Source organism: Poecilia reticulata, unplaced genomic scaffold, assembly GCF_904066995.2.
Source record: "Poecilia reticulata unplaced genomic scaffold, P_reticulata-male-v2 Scaffold_59, whole genome shotgun sequence".
In the NCBI taxonomy this organism is placed as follows: domain Eukaryota; kingdom Metazoa; phylum Chordata; class Actinopteri; order Cyprinodontiformes; family Poeciliidae; genus Poecilia; species Poecilia reticulata.
The window spans coordinates 56311-64156 of NW_027675157.1; the positions used below are offsets into that span (position 1 = coordinate 56311).

A 7846-nucleotide genomic window follows, 5' to 3' on the forward strand; every position below is an offset into this window, starting at 1 on the left:
TGAACGTTTTAATATTTTTGATTGAAATAATAAAAATAAGGACGGATCCCGCAAAAATCCAAGAAGAAGAATAAGCTGACGTCATCCTATGCGACACTTACACTCCGGTGAGTAGAAACCTGAACCTGTCAAAATGTTTTTGTACTCTGAAGCCAAAAATAACTCCAGAGTTTCATGTTATAAAGTTACTGATGGTAGTTTTAGGACTTAATGGCAGTAGGACTGTGATGCGATTGGTTGAAGACACGCTTGTAACATTTTTTTCGCCGGAAAATATACGGTGGAAGCTAGCTAAATTAGCCTCTGGGAGGCTAATTGTACCTGTACACTGTACCTGTTCTTAATATGTTTAATTAGCCATGATAGAGTCACATAATAGTTTTCATATTCATGCTTGTTGTTGCCACTTTGTAAAATTGGAGGGTTGCTAAAAACATCAGTGCCCCTAGGCTGTGATGATCTTTAAAGTTTTGTTTATGAACCCTGTCTGAATACACTGATTGCAGCTAGGTCATTTACTTGAATTAAAAATGAACTTGCATCAGTGCAGGCACATTTCTTTCCTCCTGTCTATGTTATTTATTGCTGTTACAAGCCAGATGAAGAGAAGTAAAGAGCTGAGAACCTGATCTTTGAACAGAAATGTCAGGAGCAGCCTGGGATGCTTACTGAGGAGCATCCAATGATTACACCAGAGAACCAGGAAGATACTGTGATAGTGCTTGATCTGGTTCTTGTTTCTCCTCCTGTTGTCCCATCCTCTCAGTCTTTTCAGAAGAAGAAAAGACCCAGAAACACCTCTCCAGCTGCCTCTCCTCCCACTGTCTCCCCCAAAAGATCAGCCACATCTGCATTCATGTCACCTGCTGACCATCCCATCTCCTTAAGTCATGGTGGCCGATAAGAAGAGAAAGTTTAAGTTAAAATGTTGACGAAGGATCCCTTCAAGTGTCAAGTTTGTAACCCAGATGTGCTTTCAGTTTCAGTGGATGGAAATTGCAAGTATTACCATTTAAAGAATCCAGCAAGGTATTGTAAAATGTGTACAATATAACAATTCTTTGTATATGTTAGTGATGTTCACTACCTTTGGACTATAACACCTCATGAAGTGTATTTTATTGCTTGTTTTTCAGATTGGACGAACAGGCTATATTTCAGGACCTTTTCATAGCCAAGGATGAAAACGTAGAAAAATTTGTGGACTGTATACATAAATCAACCAAAAATGTAAGACTGCAGATTGTAAATGTATAATAACAGTAACCTTTTAGCCTATAATAACAGCATGCCTGACTGAATTGTATGCATTCTAGATTTTGTGGTGGGCAATGGTCAGCAGCCAGGGAAATTTCTCACAGATCCAACAGCAAACTGGATGAGGAGGCTTGGAGCTAGCGGTGTGTATACATGGAGTGCTGCTTAGTGCTCTTAGATAGGGTATGAGATTTTACATAACCCTTGTTCTTTTCAACAAAGGCTGGCCAACAGACAATCAATTTTTTTCCATGTATGTAACATGCAAGTACTGGACATAACTTGAAAACTAACAAAAAGCTGTCCTGAGCTCCAACACCTGCTTAAAATGAAGCCATTTCTCTCAATTTTCCATGGCAAAGCCCATGAATGTATGTAAGGAACACTGACCAGGCATTGAATAACCTTGCTGGTACATACTGAATAAAGATCTTTGACACAGTTGATGTTGTTTGTGCATGTTTGTGCAGACACAGATGGACACAAAGCTTGTGCCAAGGCTCATTGCAAGATCAGAAAGGAGAAAACATCTTGGCATCGGCTTTAGAAGATGTTGGTCACTTGAAGACTGATACAGACACAGAAGTTCTGTCTTTGGAAGAAATCCTGTCCGGTGACACAACATTGCCGTGGCAGCAATCACACAGTGGTAAGTAAACATACACTAATATGTTTTATACTGTCATACTTGACAGATAATGTGACTAGATACTCCAGGCGTTGACCAAAACTTACAAATTTAAACTTTTACTGAGTTGATTTGTCCTTTTCATAAATTCATTTCAGACTCTCAGTCTTCACACAAAAACAAGGGCAATCGATAACATCATGATAGTAAAGAGACTGGAAGAGGAAAAGAGGATCCTTGTTGCTGGACCATCATTGGAAATCTCTGTCATCCTATGAAGACAATCTAAAGGAGTTTCCCGCCTGTTATCGGTAGGTACATTTAAAAGTAGGTTTTTAAGTAATGCATAAACATACAAAAAGTTAAAGCATCAAAATTTTGTATTTTTATTTTTATTTATGTTCAACTTTAAAGGTTTGTCCTGTGCCCTAACTGACAAAAGTCCAAGAGGTCTCCAGAGCATCATCCTCAGAGAGCTGCAGCACCAACAGATGAAGCTGCAGGCAACAGAGTGTTATCTACAGCAGGGGAGCCCAAAGTTGGTCCTGGAGGCCCGGCATCCTGCATGTTTTAGTTCTCTTCCTGGTTTAACACACCTGCATCAAATGATGGCTCCATCATAAGGCCTAAGAAGAACGTTGACAAGATGAAAAGGTTGTTATTACCACCAGGGATTGAACTAAAACATGCAGGATGCCGGGCCACTAGGATAAACTTTGGACACCCCGATCTACAGACTTTGTCAGGAGCAGAGAGTGTTACCTTTGGCGACGACTTCAGTAGTGACTGATAATAAATAGTCTGTAATCATTTCTGCTAAGATCTACACTGGTGTGAGAGTGGAGATCTTTGTCAGTGACATATATATAAATATATATATATATATATATATATATATATATATATATATATATATATATATATATATATATATATATATATATATATATATATATATATATATAGTGGTATAGTGCAAGTGGTTTGCAGTTGGCTTCAAGGGTGGTTTTCCACAGCCCCATCGAGTTTGCAATGAAGGCTCTTAGAGTCCTATTGATGTTGTACATCTCTAAGCATTCAATGATCCAAGTGTGTGGCATTGAGTCATAGGCTTTCTTGTAATCAATCCAAGCGGTACACAGGTTGGTGTGTCGGGTTTTGCAGTCTCGGGCGACTGTGTGGTCTACAAGGAGTTGGTGTTTGGCTCCTCTGCTATTTATGCCTATGCCCTTCTGTGCCTTGCTCATGTATTTATCCATGTGCCCGCTTATCTTAGCCGCTATGATGCCTGACATGAGCTTCCATGTTGTAGAGAGACAGGTTATTGGCCGATAGTTGGATGGGACTGAACCCTTCGAGGGTTCCTTCTGTATCAGGATTGTGCGCCCTTCAGTTAACCATTCAGGGTGAGTCCCATTTTGTAGCAGCTGGTTCAGTTGAGCTGCCAGTCGCTCATGGAGGGCAGTGAGTTTCTTAAGCCAGTAGGCATGGATCATGTCAGGTCCTGGTGCTGTCCAGTTTTTCATACCCGAGACTCTGTCTTGGACATCTGCCACAGTGATGGTTACCGGGGCTAAGCGGGCACATGGATAAATACATGAGCAAGGCACAGAAGGGCATAGGCATAAATAGCAGAGGAGCCAAACACCAACTCCTTGTAGACCACACAGTCGCCCGAGACTGCAAAACCCGACACACCAACCTGTGTACCGCTTGGATTGATTACAAGAAAGCCTATGACTCAATGCCACACACTTGGATCATTGAATGCTTAGAGATGTACAACATCAATAGGACTCTAAGAGCCTTCATTGCAAACTCGATGGGGCTGTGGAAAACCACCCTTGAAGCCAACTGCAAACCACTTGCACAAGTGTCCATCAAATGTGGCATATACCAAGGAGATGCTCTGTCCCCACTGCTGTTCTGCATAGGCCTGAACCCTCTCAGCCAAATCATCAACAAGACTGGCTACGGATACCGACTCAAGAATGGGGCCACGATCAGTCACCTCCTCTACATGGATGACATCAAGCTGTACGCCAAGAGCGAGCGAGACATCGACTCACTGATCCACACCACCAGGATCTACAGCACTGACATTGGGATGTCATTCGGACTAGAGAAGTGTGGTCGGATGGTTACAAAGAGAGGGAAGGTCGCCCACACAGAAGGGGTCTCACTCCCAGAAGGAACAATAGCAGACATAGAGCACAGCTACAAGTACCTGGGAATACCACAAGCAAATGGCAACCTCGATGAGGTCACAAGGAAAGGAGCCACAGCCAAATACCTCCAACGAATAAGGCAAGTCCTGAGAAGCCAGCTCAATAGCAAGAACAAGATCCGTGCAATAAACAGCTATGCCTTACCAGTAATCAGATACCCTGCCGGAATAATTAGCTGGCCAATGGAAGAGATGAAGGCCACGGATGTTAAGACTAGGAAGCTACTAACCATGCATGGAGGGTTCCACCCCAAATCCAGCACCCTGAGACTGTACACGAGCCGTAAGGAAGGAGGCAGAGGACTAGTGAGTGTGAGAGCCACTGTCCAGGATGAAACATCCAAGATCCATAAATACATCAAGGACAAAGCCTCAGCGAATGTCTCAGGCAATGGGGAACAGAAGACAAGGTGCTGGAAGTACCATCATGGGAGGACAAGCCCCTACATGGGATGTACCACCGACAAATAACTGAAGTGGCTGATGTCAGGAAAACCTACCAATGGCTGGAGAAAGCTGGACTCAAGGACAGCACAGAGGCTCTCATCCTGGCCGCCCAGGAACAGGCCCTAAACACCAGAGCAATAGAGGCTCAGATCTACCACACCAGAGAAGACCCAAGGTGTAGGTTGTGCAAGGAGGCCCCTGAGACAGTCCAGCACATAATAGCAGGGTGCAAGATGCTGGCAGGGAAAGCGTACATGGAACGACATAACCAAGTGGCGGGCATAGTGTACAGGAACATCTGTGCAGAATATGGACTGGAAGCCCCGAGATCAAAGTGGGGAACACCCCCAAAAGTGGTGGAGAATGACCGAGCTAAGATCCTGTGGGACTTCCAGATCCAGACAGACAAGATGGTAATGGCGAACCAACCGGACATTGTGGTGGTGGATAAAGAACAGAGAAAAGCCGTTGTGGTGGATGTAGCAATACCAAGTGACTACAACATCAGGAAAAAGGAGCATGAGAAATTGGAGAAATACCAGGGCCTCAGGGAGGAACTGGAAAAGACCTGGAAGGTGAAGACCACAGTGGTGCCTGTGGTCATCGGGGCCCTCGGGGCAGTCACCCCCAAACTGGAGCAGTGGCTCAAACAGATCCCAGGAACAACATCAGACATCTCAGTCCAGAAATGTGCAGTTCTAGGCACAGCCAAGATACTGCGCAGAACCCTCAAGCTCCCAGGCCTCTGGTAGAGGACCCGAGCTCAGAGGATGAAACAGACCACCCGCGGAGGGTGAGAAGGGAATTTGTTTTTTTTTATTTTATATATATATATATATAATTTGCTCATAAGTTACAAAGAGACACCTTACAATTTGTTCTTGTGCTTTCGTGTTTCCAAATGGGCAGTGTTTTATCTTGTTGATTCTTTTTTTTAAATAGTTAATTTGTTTGTGCCTTTGTACTTTCTGAAAGGGCTCACTAGAGCTGTAATTACTTCCACAGGAATCTCATTGAGTGTGTTTCTTTTTCACTTATTGTTCTGCACTTCTAGTGTATATTCTAGGTAATGAGAGAAATTGTAGTTAATTTAATAGTTTACTATTTTTACTTCAAGTGGAATAATAACACTTGTGCTTATGTTAAGCAGCTAAATGGCTACAGTACTATGTTAAGCAGTCTCAGTGATTCTGTAGTAATTAACATAACCAAGACATATCTTTGGATCTTCTAATTTTATTTAATTTTTTTATTAATATGTGCAGCTCTGACTTATTTCTTAATCCAAAGAATGCACAAAGTGTGTACTGGTGGAACAATTTCTTATCCTTGGTCAATTGAATGCAGTTCACTTTGTCTGTCAATGTCTTTATTAAAAAGAAACAAGTAAAATAAAATTTCAGTGCTTGTCAAAGTGATTTTTTTAATGCGGCATTCAGGTATGATTTTGTTTAATGACATAACATCTAACAAAACATCTAATTTAGTGGATTCTTCAGGACATTTTCTGTATCTTTCAGCTCATGACAAGTCAGTAATGAAGCATATTAACATGTTGGACAAATAAGTGGTTTCAAGAAATTATCAGGAGAAATAAGTTGTTCAGCTTTTAGGTACTCTTTAAGGACATATGAAAATTAGTTATAATTGCCTACAAAGACCTGGTGTTATTTAAACATGTCTATGTTCAACAGTTGACAGGTGAAAAAGGAAGCCGACTAAGGTTTGGTAGAAAAACTTACTGTCGGTGTCTTTTAGTTTAAATACTTCAGATTTGGACATGATTTCTTTTTTAAAAGAGAGGGTCCCAACTTAGTGAAATAATCTTAATGAAATGTACAACATTAACTTGGCATTTGGATGCATTTACAAACCAAAAGGTGTAGACCTCTATTTCACCTACAATTAGATGGACACAATTTAACATAAAGAATTCTTTATGCCTTTTCTCTGCAAGCTTATGAAATGATGAAATAAACCACAGAGGCCTGAGACACCATCAGGCAAATCAATCTTTTCCCACCAGAGCAGATTTAGAGTTGGGCTACAGAGCTCAATTCTAGAGAAAATGCATCTTTAAACCAGTACTTTCATAAAGCATTTGAAGATGAAGCCATCTCTACCACTCAATTTGAGATTAGTGATTTTTTTTTATGTGTAAATCCTGATTACATTGAACACAACACATAGCAAATAGCTTCACACACTTCTACAAGTGTGTAGGAAACGAATCTGTTACACAGTTTAACCTTGCGTCATGCCTTAAAGACAACACACAGGGCTACCTTGGCCAGCCTACAATGATGGCCAGCTTGTCAGGCACAAAGTCTTTATGAATCCTATGATGACTCTTTCTGTATCAATCGACCAGTTTCACTACATTTTGAAGTAACATTTCTGAGTGTATCGTTGACCTTGATCTTATTTGGCAACAGACAAAAAAGGTTGTCATCTTATTGAAAACCTTATTACCCTCCACCTCCCACAACGTGCTGTCAGTGTTCCTTTCTTCTCTTAATCAGTCTGCCGTAGGATGGCTGCGTTCCACTTCAGATTCCCGCCGAGCAGCCGTACAATAATTTCTAGAACTAACTATGCGGAGCTGGAATGCTTATAATATTTTGTGTGGTTTATGATAATACATTATGGAAGATAAAGTCTGAAACATGACCTGAGATATATATATATATATATATATATATATATATATATATATATATATGTCATGTTTCAGACTTGATCTTCCATAATGTATTCCAGCTTATCTATGGATATAGATCTCTCTCACTCTCTCTTTATATATATATATATTTATATATGCAAATTTATATTTTTGTGTGTTCTTCAAAATTATGTATGGCATTTGTGGCATAGGCTTATTAAAATGTGTTGTTCTAATACAGTCAGTTGATCTGGACATTACAATGTATTTTTATCATGCTCTTCATCAATAACTTTACTTAAAGTTGCTGTGTTTGAAAATAAATGTACTGCATTTGAAAGCAATTTTATTATACTATTTTGCAAATACAGTCTTGATTGACAAAATCCATGAAACAAAAAAGATATTAAAATTATAGCTTTGAGATAAAAAACACTTCCAATTAGTTATATTAAAATCAAGTTGTGCTTATTTTGTTATTATAGACCAGGGGTGTCCAAAGTCGGTCCTCGAGGGCCGACATCCTGCAAGTTTTAGTTCTCTCCCCAGTGCTTGCAACAACCTCCTGAGCAAGTCAATGTTCTCCTTAGGCCTCTAATGAGCCATCATTTGATGCAGGTGTGTC

General features: G+C 40.6%; 1 long non-coding RNA gene across 2 annotated transcripts; it reads left to right on the plus strand.

Annotated features, from left to right (window-relative positions):
* The first annotated feature begins 255 nt into the window (after positions 1-255).
* On the plus strand, positions 256-2756 carry LOC145550501 (uncharacterized). Of its 2 annotated transcripts, XR_014086390.1 has the most exons (7): positions 256-1029; positions 1137-1230; positions 1317-1400; positions 1480-1628; positions 1728-1906; positions 2044-2196; positions 2300-2756. It is a non-coding gene; the product is annotated as an uncharacterized LOC145550501 (long non-coding RNA). The 2 variants fall into 2 exon arrangements; XR_014086391.1 differs by lacking the exon at positions 1480-1628.
* The last annotated feature ends 5090 nt before the right edge of the window (positions 2757-7846 follow it).